This window comes from Serinus canaria, chromosome 19 (genome assembly GCF_022539315.1).
Source record: "Serinus canaria isolate serCan28SL12 chromosome 19, serCan2020, whole genome shotgun sequence".
NCBI lineage: Eukaryota > Metazoa > Chordata > Aves > Passeriformes > Fringillidae > Serinus > Serinus canaria.
This window is the reverse complement of record NC_066332.1, coordinates 3,700,273-3,711,271: the sequence shown is the minus strand read 5'-3', so window position 1 is coordinate 3,711,271 and position 10,999 is coordinate 3,700,273. Positions and strand designations below refer to the sequence as shown.

At 49.0% G+C, this 10,999-nt stretch overlaps 1 long non-coding RNA gene across 3 annotated transcripts; it reads left to right on the top strand.

Moving 5' to 3' along the window:
- Positions 1-1,643: 1,643 nt before the first annotated feature.
- LOC127060280 (uncharacterized) lies at positions 1,644-7,150 on the top strand. 3 transcript variants are annotated; one of them, XR_007779163.1, is made up of 4 exons: positions 1,644-4,614; positions 5,256-5,541; positions 6,766-6,921; positions 7,012-7,134. It is a non-coding gene; the product is annotated as an uncharacterized LOC127060280 (long non-coding RNA). The 3 variants fall into 3 exon arrangements; XR_007779162.1 differs by having other exon boundaries at positions 1,644-5,541; positions 7,015-7,150; XR_007779161.1 differs by having other exon boundaries at positions 1,644-5,541.
- The last annotated feature ends 3,849 nt before the right edge of the window (positions 7,151-10,999 follow it).

Below are 10,999 nucleotides of genomic sequence, written 5' to 3'. Positions count from 1 at the left end.
ATGAACCCAGTGGATTGTAGCATTCTGCCTCAAATCCCAAAATACAGGTTTGTGTGTCTCCTGTTGCTAAATGTGTTCTTGGAGTTTTTCATTCTGTGTGGTTCCTCCTGCTCTGAGGAAAAAAGATGTGGTTAAAGAATTCTCATTCCTGCAATTCCTGCCAAAGTGGTGGTTTCCTAACTCAACCCAACAGAAGTGTGCTAAGAAAATCATTGCTGAGCACTGAAATGAAGGGGGAAATCCAGGGTGTTTTATAGGAAGTGTTTCACACACACACAGACTCTCTTTTTCAATTTCTGCTTCATTCTTCCTAGCAGATAAGCAGCTTCTCCAAACCTGGCCAGGCACAAAGGATCGTGTTGGTGACATTGATGCCACACTTCACACAGTGGGAATATTTTTATCCCTGTTCTTTAGATTATTTTTTACCTGTTCATCAGATCTTCAGTCTCTGCTTGCTGCAGCAGAGCAGTGTCATTTGGGCAACACCCAGACCTGTGTCCTCAGCTGTAGCTTCTCCCTGGGGCACTGCCAGGGCTTTGACCTTCCCAGGCAACATTTTTTTCTTAACCAGTATTGATTTCAGGAGTTTTGCATATCAAAGTGAGGTATAAATTACTGCTGGATTACTGAGTAATCCACAAGAATTTTCATTTGTAGTTCCCAAGTCCTTTTGTTGCGTTAAGATTAATGTGAGAAGAGTCAGTTCCTTGCTGGATGTTGAAAATGAAAGAGCAAAAGTAGATTTTTAGGTGATGTGAAAGTGTCAGGTGAAATGTTCACTGCTGTCCTGCTGTGTCCCCTGAGGTGCTGCTTTCCCAGAGCTGCTGCACAGGGAGCTGAGGCTGCTCCACCCTTTCTGGTGGTGCAGCTCATTTAGTCACAACTATAAATGAGAGTTTTAACTCTCTAAATGTAGCAACTTGTTTCCCAAGGTCACTTGAGACATAACCTTTTCCTGTTTTTACTGGTTTTGTCCCAAAGCTTTCATTTGAGACAGGAAGGAGAGGGCAACAGCTGTCAGTGCAGAAGGAGGAAATGGTTCTGGAATTCCTTATAGCAGAATTGGGTTGTGGAATGTGCAGGACAGGAGAGGCACAGTGATCCACAGCTGAGCCAGGTTACATCTCCAGTGCCCTCTGTGCCCTGCACCTCTCCTGGCACTGCACATTTGAACCAGTTTCAACCAGAACTCAACCATGTTTGAGTTCTGATACAGAAGCAGCTGTTGGTCTGTGTGCTACTGAGTGAGGAAAGCAGTTAAACAAACTCTACACCCCAAACAAAGCCCTTTCTCACAAAACATCCCATACCTTGTAAATGAGTTTCTGATTGCACTTTCTGATTTTTTTTCTTTTCATACACGTTCTTGAAACTTCTATTGTAACTGTAATTATTTTTGTTCTCACCTATTGTGCATTCTCTGTATGTATTACATTTTAAAAAAGGCTTTGATATGTAATTTAATAATAAATTAGAATTCTAAGCAGGTGCTTGGTTCTTTTTCCCCTCAACAATCTTTGCCTACCTAAACTTCAGGGAAGATGCAGAGGGGATTCATCCCACCCCTTTAGAATTATCCCTGGACATACAAATCTGTGTATTCTCAGGTTTTGTATCAAATATCAGATGTGATGGAACCTTTCCTGACCCAAAATGGTTTGAGGGGCTGTGTTTCTCCTGCCTGGGAGGGAGCTGATTATACTTGTGGTGGTTTTCCCTGGATTTATTTTTTTGGTTTCTTCACCAGGTGGAACAGGGATGGTTTTCTTTAGAGGTAAGTGTTAAAAAGAAGATCTCTCTCTGGGAATTTCTGTTTTCAGGACAGAGGGGACTCTGTTACCCTGAGGTTACAGAGTCCAAGCCAAGCAGCATTGTGCCTGAAGGATCCACCTGTGCCTGCTGCTTTTGCAATCAATGCTCAATCTTTCAGTGCCACTCCAAATTTGTATTCTCAGAGCAGCAGGGCTGCCTGGTGTTGTGATACCTGGGAGTGAGGAGAGGGATTTCTCCTTGCAGAGCTGTCGTGCTGTGCCTGTAAACGCTGCCTTAAAGCAGGGATACATCTCTGTATCCTTAATGCCTGCTAAATATTCAGGAATGACCAGATGCTCTCCCAAGGGAATGCTTTGACTGTATGGCTCAAGCTAAAGGAGAAACTTCAAAAAAACTCCTGCAAATGGAGAGGCAGTTCTGGTTCCAGACAGTGGAAGTGCAGTGAGTTTTTCCAGTTGCGGCGCTGGTAATAAGTGGTGCATAAAATTCCATCTTCGTTTGGATTAGAAAATAAATTATTAATGGCACTGAATCCTTTTTTCCTGCTCCCTGTACAGTCAATAATTTATTGTGGCACAGGCATAGGATATATATTTTTAACCATCCGCCTCCCAGAGTGGTGTTGTTCGTGTTGGGAAGTGCTGTCCTTGCTGGCAGGCTGGGCGCAGTGGCTGTTTCCTGCATTATGGATGAGCAGTTCCCCAGCAGCTTTCCTGCTGAAAGGGAGCCGAGCCCTCCATTAGAAATTCACACCAGTGCCTTTGTTCCCTCCCTTTCACCCAACGTGGGCGGTGTACAGCGCCGTGAACTCGATTTTGGAGTGTTTTAATAGAAAACCTCAATGTTTACAGTTGGTGTTGCCTTTTCCCTTTTATCCACCATCTCCAGGTAGAAAATCTGTGCTGCCAGCGCCGTGCCTTGGCAGCTGGGCTGTGCTCATTAACACTCGGAGCCGGCTGTCGCCTTCATCCTCCCCTTGCTGCCAGGCGTGTGCTGCAGCTCTGCCCTGCTCCATCCCCGCCTGGCGCAGCCCTTCCCGTGTTCTTTGTTCCTAATGGGACCCTGAGGCTTTGCTAACCCAGATTCCAGAGCGCTCCGAGCGAGGCAGGAGGAGCCTGGCTGGAAATCAGAGCCTCTGCCCCCCTGGTGCAGCCTTTGCCATCCTCTCCTCGCGGGTTGTTTTCTGGTTGTCTTGGTTTTGGCACCCCGTGGATTTGGAGAGGTCTCCTGCCATCGGGGCTGTTCAGATCTTACATCTTGTGTTGCTTTGCTCACTGCACTGCCCATCCAATTCTCCCTTCATTCCTGTTCAGCTTCATGTAGACATTTCAAAGACAGTTCTCATTTTTTTGGATTTCTTTTTTTTTTTGGTTTCATAATTTTCCTTTCTTTCTTAAAAATGCACCCTTTGAGCTCCAGAAGGGTTGTCCAGGGTGATTGGAGCTTATCAACCAAAGGCAAACCTGAAGGAAATTCACTGATAACCACTGAGGTGCACAAGCACAGCGTGGGGCTCTCCCCCAAATGCTGCAAGCAGGGAGGGTTTCAATGGTTTATTTCTTCTCTTATCTCCCTTGCCCAGACCCCTCTGTCTGATGCAGAGTTCTTGGAAGTGGGGACAATATTCTTCATCCTTTGTCTTCCTAAAGCTGCACTGAAAATAGCAGCTCCTCTCTGCAGGTTGCAAAGCCCCATTGAGCTGCCAGCTGTACAGTGGAAACTTCCCCAAGATGTTCATGGTGCCTGTGCCTGGGCATGTCATCTGCTACAGAGCCTCCTGCTCCAGGGCTGTGCTGAGCTGGCTTCTTCCAGGGTGAAATGCTGCTGAAACCTCAGGTTTTTAAAGGGAGCCTTTTCTAAAGACTCTGCAGGATGCTCAGGAATGTTGCAGGTGTAAAAAGAAATCGTGAGTAGCTGGGAAAGTGCTGATCAGGTGGGCACACAAACCACAATTTATTACATTAAAAAGTGACTGGACCCTGCAAGGACTTTGTTCCCACTGGAAATTGGTGGGATCCTTTGTGTGTCCCCCACTTTAAGTGTCAGGGGAGGCTGGAATGACCCTGGGGCTTGGTCAGAACAACACCCAAGTGCAGGAGGGGGGACATGTGGATATTTCCCTGCTGTGCTGTAAATGCAGTTTCCTCTAGGTCAGGCATGTATCACCAGGGCTAAATTTACTTCAAAATATTACTGAGGTGGGGAGGTTTGTGACTCAGGTCTATAAAAGCATGCACTGCTTATGTAAAGAAAGAAGTTTGGAAAGAGGCAGGAGGGGGCTCAGGCTCCAGCAGGGACCACTGCTGGTGTGTGTCTGCCCTCTCTGCACAAATAGGTCTTTGTACTGGGAGCAACTGCACCTCCAGCCTGTGTGTTCCTGGCAGCAGGGTCTGCTGGCCAGCTCTTCCTGTGTTTCCAAACATTTCAGCAAATGTAAATAATTGCCAAGCCTACGCTTTGGCTTAGATGAAATTGTGTTAAAATAAAAACCAACAAACACAGTGGGATGAGCAGTTCTTGTAATAGTTCAGGGTGAGTTCAGATCGAGTTGTGCCACCCTGGGAGGGCTAAGGAGGGATTCTGTTGGGGGGATTTAGGAATTTGGATCCTTTCCATTCACTCAGGTGCATGTGTGTGTGTTTGGTCTGGGAAAACCTGAGTTCCTGGAGTCAGCTTTGCCAGGGCAGGCAGGGTTGGCCATCCTGCAGCACCACCAGCATCCTCAGGTCTAACCACAGCCACATCCCAGGGGAATGAGCCTCTCCCACTCCTCCTGAGGAAATGGGGCTCCTTACCTCAGCAGCCAAGCTCCTTCTGCAGTCGTGGTGCCCCTGGGAGGTGAGTGCTGGTGGTCTGGGAGTTCTGGGCAGGGGAAGAAGAGCTGTTAACTCATTTTTTAGGACAATTCAGCTTATACCCACTATGGTTTGCAGTCAAAAATCAAGGTAGAAATAGAGCATTGCTTTAAAGACAGGAGCTCCTTTCATTTTCCTGCTGTTTGCTGCATACCTGGGCCAGCTGCTCCAGACCAGTGAGGAATTACAGCACAGGGTGTCAGGGACTGGCTTATTTGTCTGCCCATCTGGGGCTGATGAAATGATCCATCTGCATTGATCCTTGCTGGGAAGGAGGATAAAGCAAGGGCTTTATGAAATTGTACCTGAGATCAAATAATTGGAAGAAAAGGCTTGGGAATCCTCAGGCTGTAATTAAACATTTCCAGGAGGCAGCGAGGTGCAGTGAGCTCAGCAGAAGGAGCATTTTGCTGGGAAGTCTTTGCTTTGCTTCATGCTGTGTGCTATTAAAGCAAACAACTTCACAAGCCTCAGAAGCACTGGCAGCTCTTGACCAAGAATAGCATCTCACATCACAGCTAAGCTGGAAACAATGAGGGCCAGCAGTTGTCAGTTGGTTGGGCTTTTTTAGCCCATAAACGAGGTAGCTGAGCTCATGGAGAAATCCCCATTTCTCTATTTTAGGTGTTCTAAGAGGTGTCACCTTCTGAGGATCCAGCAATAAAGCAGAAGCCCTGATTTAAAGCAGATCTGCTGGTGCAATTCCCACTTACCTGGGCACGCCAGGCTCACCTCCAACACACAAATCCCAAATCCTCACCACCTAACCCAAGCTTGTGCAAGGTCTACCAAACTTGTCTGACTAAAGAATTCCTCTGAGATGTGACAGAAACATCCACCATGTGGGATCATGTGGAATCCCCAGCCCTGGGAGGCTCAAAGGCACAAGGATGTGGCACCTGGGGACGTGGTGAGCATGGCAGTGCTGGGTTTGATGATCTCAGAGGGGTTGGATGATCTCAGATGGGTTGGGTTTGATGATCTCAGAGGGGCTGGATGGTCCCAGAGGGGTTTTCCAGCCCCACTGATTCCATGCTGAGCTGGATTCCTGGTCCAGGGGCTCAGGGGGGATGTGGAGCTGTGGCTGTGTCACTCCCACTGTGTTTGCAGGGCAGCAGAGACAGCTTTGGACTGGCTGCAATGTGCAGAGCTGCAGAACAGCTCCTGTCTGCAGAGGGGAGGCTGGATCTGGGTAGGGAAATGGGGAGATGGAGCCTTTCAGCACCCTCACAAAGACAAATTCATTTTTTCTCTGCTCTTTTGTTGTTGTCTACCAGGAGTGTGTTTGGTGAGCTGCTTCAAATATTGATGTCCACAATATACCCAAATTTAATATTTTTCAAATCTTTGCAGCTAAGAAGCTGTTCTGTGAGCAGGGAGAATTTGGGGTGCAATCTTTTCTTTTTGGGCCCATGCTGGGGGCTGCACCTCTGCACACCAGGGCCAGGATGTTCATGTGCTGCTCATCACAAAGTCTCTCTGCAGCCCTGAGCTCTCCCCGTGTGGCTGCTGAGCCCAGGGCTCCATCACCTCCCAAATGACTTCCTGAGAGGCTTTGGAGAGCCCAAGGAATCCCTGAGCTGCTCATTCTCAACAGCAGCCAGCATTAGGAGCCAGAGAGAAAATGGAAATGTACTCCCTGTGTTTTTAATTCCTTGCTCCTGACTGGAACAAAGTCATGGAAGCCAGTTGAGGAACTGGTGGCCAATTTTCTGTCCTTTGCCTGAACCCCAAATTCATGCAAATTTATCAGAGAAGAGAAACCCTGGGAGGTGAAGGGAGAGCCCAGAGTGCTCAGCAGAGAACGTATGCAACGTGGAAATTGGACATGAACCTCTTGCTGTTCCTGTGTGAATCTATTATACATGAGCCCATCAGAGCAGGGTATTAATAAAACAGGAGCTGAAGAACTCAGCACTGCCTTGTTCCAGTGAAACATCAGAGCCCAGGCTGGCCTTTGAAGTCTGGGGCTGCAGCTGGTGGCATGGTCAGGCTGCTGGGGGGGAATCTCACCACTGAGGGGAATCTCTCCATAGCCTGGGGGTTTCTGTGTGGTTCAAATCCTCCTCCTCCTCCTCCTCCTCCTCCTCCAGGACAAAGCCATCCCTTTTTTTTTCTTTCTTTTTTTTTTCAGCTCAGTCTTCTGGCTTGCTGAATGCTTTCAGCAATGCACAAAGAAGGTTGAAGATGCTTTAAAGCAGCCTCAGACTCCTGGGCTGGGATGCAAGTGGCATCTGCTCCTTCAAGGTTGTCCCCACCAAGAGCCCTCGGTGCCTTTTGTTGCTCACAGGTAGCACCAACCCAAACCCTCTTTGCTTTGCTGAATCACAGGGAGTGACTTTCACTGGGCTTTCTAAACATCCACACTTTGTGTCTCCAGCAGGACAGATAAATGTGGCTCTTCAGAGGTGCCCTGCAAGCCCAGCTGTGCAGACAGTGATGCCTCTGGCTCTGCTGGGTGGGGAGATGCTGTGGCTGAGTGACAGAGGCTTTGTGCAAAGCCAGCCTTGGTGTGAAACAGGAGGAGCTGAAGTGTGGTGTCAGCTGGGACCTGTGTGGCTGTGAGTAATTAACCCTGGCTGATGGCCCTGAGAGCTTTGAGCAGCTGCTCTCTGAGATGTGAAGCTGAACCTCAGGAGCCCTGGTTTGGGTGTTACTGGTTTAGGTGCTGTTACAAGGGGAGGGTTTGCCTCTACCTATTATTTGCAACCCACTGCACCCAAAATACCAACTGGTTGCTCTCAGAGTGTGAAGCAATCACTGAATGAATAGCTTGGATTATTTCTTTTCTCATTTAGACAGAAAAAAAACAGTTCAGCTTTGACCATGCATGTTACATTTTAATTTTTTTTTCTCATGCCAAGAAATACAAAGAAAGTATATAAGATATACCATACCATCCTGCAGAAAAAGAAACATTTGTCAGCAAAGAGAAGCACCCAGCTGCAATTCCTGGTGCATTCATGCTGTGTGTGAGCTGTGGCTCTCCCAGTGGGGGGATGGACCCTGCACTTCCATGCCAAGGATCAAATCCTGGCACCTTCTAAGGGCTCCCAGGTGGTGTCAGGGCTGCCTTACAGGTGAATCCTGCGTTCCCTTTCTGATGTTTCTTATCCTGGATGGGTATTTATAGGTTGGAATTTTGCTACCTACTGGTGTCAGCAAATGCTTTACAAATATTCCCAGTTTGAAAAGGCTGCTATCCCCCCACACCCCCTTGGACTGGGCCCAAGCAGGGGAGTTTTTCACTCCAAACCTATCTGTTTTTTGCCAAAATTAAAGGGCTGTATACTGAAAGGAAAACGAGCTTAAATCGGAATAATTTCAGCTCGAAGGGCAGCCCTGGCTGCGGTTCTGTGTCAGTAACAAAGCAGGGCAGGGGTGGGGCCAGCCCGGCGGGAGCCTTCCCGCAGCCTCTCCCTGGGCTCGGAGTGAACAGAAACGGAGATTCCATTGCAGGGGAAAGGCAGGATCTGCTCCCCTTGTCTGCATGGAGAAATCTGTGCGGGCTGGAGCGGGGTCAGAGCTCCCTGAGCCCCCCCCGAGCCCAGAGATGAGATCTCATTGCAGCAGGACCTGTCCGGGTGACAGGAGGGACAGAGGGAGGGACAGAGAGCTCTGAGGCTCAGGAGAGCTCTGGGATGGGGATGCTGGGGGGACAGCGTGGTAAAACCAGCAAAGAGCAGGGAGAGGTGAAATACCAGCCAGAAAAAGCAAATCCATCCCTAACACAGCAAATTTGGGGGCGGGGATGCTGAGGGGACAGCGTGGTAAAACCAGCAAAGAGCAGGGACAGAGCAGGAAACTGGGACAGGGTGAAAGACCAGCCAGAAAAAGCAAACCCATCCCTAACACAGCCAGCTTTGAAGTCCTTTGGTGGCTTTCTTTCCCCTGGTGGGGCTCAGATCCCTTTGGTGCCTGCAGGGTGCTGCTGTGACCCCACTGACTTGGGCCAGACCTTCTCTGACCCTGGGTCACTGCAGCTGCTCCAAAACCAAGCCAAGTTTGTTGCTGGTTCAGCTTAAAGCTTTAATCCAGCCTTGATGCAGCCAGCAGCCTCTCTGTGGCACCCCACAGAGCCCAGCTCTGCCCCAAACCCTGGCAGAGAAGCCCAGGGAGGTGCCAGCAGCCCCAGCTCTGCTGGGAGAATCCTTCCCGTGGATTTCCATCCCACCAGGGTTTCCATCCCACATTTGTCGATGGTAACTCCTACTCCAGTTTACATTTAGAGACATTTCCCACCTTATCCATCCCTTCAGAGCTCTCCTCCTACCGGCTCAGTTTCCCTGGCAGGTAGGGCTGGGTTGTCACCGTGCTCTCACCCTTCCTTCACCAGGGGGGGAGGAGCTGGCCAGGATTTTGTGCCTGTTTTAGTTGCAAACACAGAGAATTCCGATGGGTGTGCTCAGAGGAGGCTGCAGCAGGTGGCAGAGATCTGGGGGATAAGGAACAGGGCTGCTGGGTGGGACTGGAGAGGGAAGGGCTCCTGGCACAGCTTTTGTGCTTGCCCTCTCGTGTGCTAAAGGCTGAGGTCAGGAGAGTTCCCTGGGGGATGCAGTCAAGCCTGTGCCTGGCGGCCTCAGGGTGAAGATCTGCCATCATCACCCTCCCTGTAACCCTGCCCAGGTGAGTGTGTGCCAAGGGCTGGGGGCTCTGCAGCCTCCTCCTTCACAAACAGGAGCAAATTCCACCCCAAAAGAGCCAAAGAGGGAGCTGGGCTGGGAAGGAACCCTGGGGGATGGGGAGAGCAAAGTGGCAAAAACTTTGCAAAACAGGCTGCAAAAAATGTGGAGAAGTTGGTGGGGGAGCAGGGCAAGGGACTTTGTGGGTGTCCCTGGAGAGTTCATTCCTCCAGCACTGCAGAGGCAGCTTACAAGCAGAGTAAATATTTTGTCAGGGATGACTGTAGAGGCTTTCCTCTGGATTTAAATGCAGGATAAGGAAAAAAAAAATCCTGAGTTCAAGGGTGCAGTACAATTCAGGAAGATTTTAGAATGAAAGGGATTCAAGTGTCTTAGCTCTTCTTTTTTGTTGGACTTAATAGTGAGGTGAGAAGCATCACCTGAGCTGTCCAATGAGACAGGAGGCACAAAGAAATCATCACCCCGGGGTTTTTGGGGAAATCTTCTGTCTTCTCCTGCATCCAAGGGAATCCTGGTACCTCCACTGCTCTGTGCTGCCCTGGCCTGGGATTCTCCTGGCAGGAGCAGTGCAGCTGCCTCACAAACCCCCTCCCTCCTCTGGCTGCAGGAATCCCATCTGGAACCACAGTGGGGCACAGTTTGTTTAGATCCCACTGAAAAAAAAAAAAAAAACAGATTCCAAGGAAATCTGTGCTCATACATGGTTGTGTTAAGGAGGAGGAAGAAAAGAAGAGAAAAGAAGAGAAAAGAAGAGAAAAGAAGAGAAGAGAAAAGAAGAGAAAAGAAGAGAAAAGAAGAGAAAAGGGGATTGGTTTGGGAGCTGCTCAGTGCCTGAGCATTTGCCATCCCTGCAATTAGAGCAGTAATGTGAGCCCACCTCGTGGGGGGTGGCAGGGTTCAATCCTTCGGATGCAGAGAAGCACTTTAGATGAAAGGCTTTATATAATGATAAAAGAGCATTTAAATCCTTACTTAATAAACGCTCAGGGCTCTCAAGTCCTAGAACTGCCTCCAGCACTTTTCCCTGAAAAAGGGCCCTTCCTGCCCAAGGAGGAGCTTCCTGGGCTTTCCCATCAGCTGAATTCCAGCAGCTCCAAGGGCAAAGGGCAGGAAATCAGGGACAGGCAGCACTGCCCTTATGTAGCTCCAAAAAACCTCCACGTGTTCCCCCGCAAGCAACCTTTGAGTCCAAGTGTTAAAGAAGGAAACGTTTGGGGGAGTTGATGGGATTTCAATAGCCATAAAATGAAAGTTTGAACATCCAAGGGAGGGTTTCTGAAGGGCTCAGGAGGAAAAGAGGCAGTTCCTGGACAGAGGATGGAGGAGGGAGCTCCCACCCAGCAATGCTCAGCAGTCCCTGTTTGCTGAACTCACAAAAGATAAATTGCAAAAGAAAAGTTGCAGATTTGGTCCATTTTAGATGCCAGCAGTTTGAGATGGAGTGCTGGCAAAGGGGTGGATGGGAATGGAGCCCAAGAAAGTGCTGTAGTGATGTGCTATTGCTGTGAGCCCCTGGCATCCCTTGCAGTGGAGAAAAACATGTTGACAGCGTGTCTGGGGGATTTGGCTTTCTCACCCCCTGGATTCAAACAACATCTAGTGGAAAAAACCACTTGAAAGAGGAGCAATCAAAAAGGTGACAGGAGAATTTTCACAGAGATGCCCGTGGCTTTGCACATTAGCTACTACAGAGTAACTACAGGATTTACACCCCACCCCTACCCT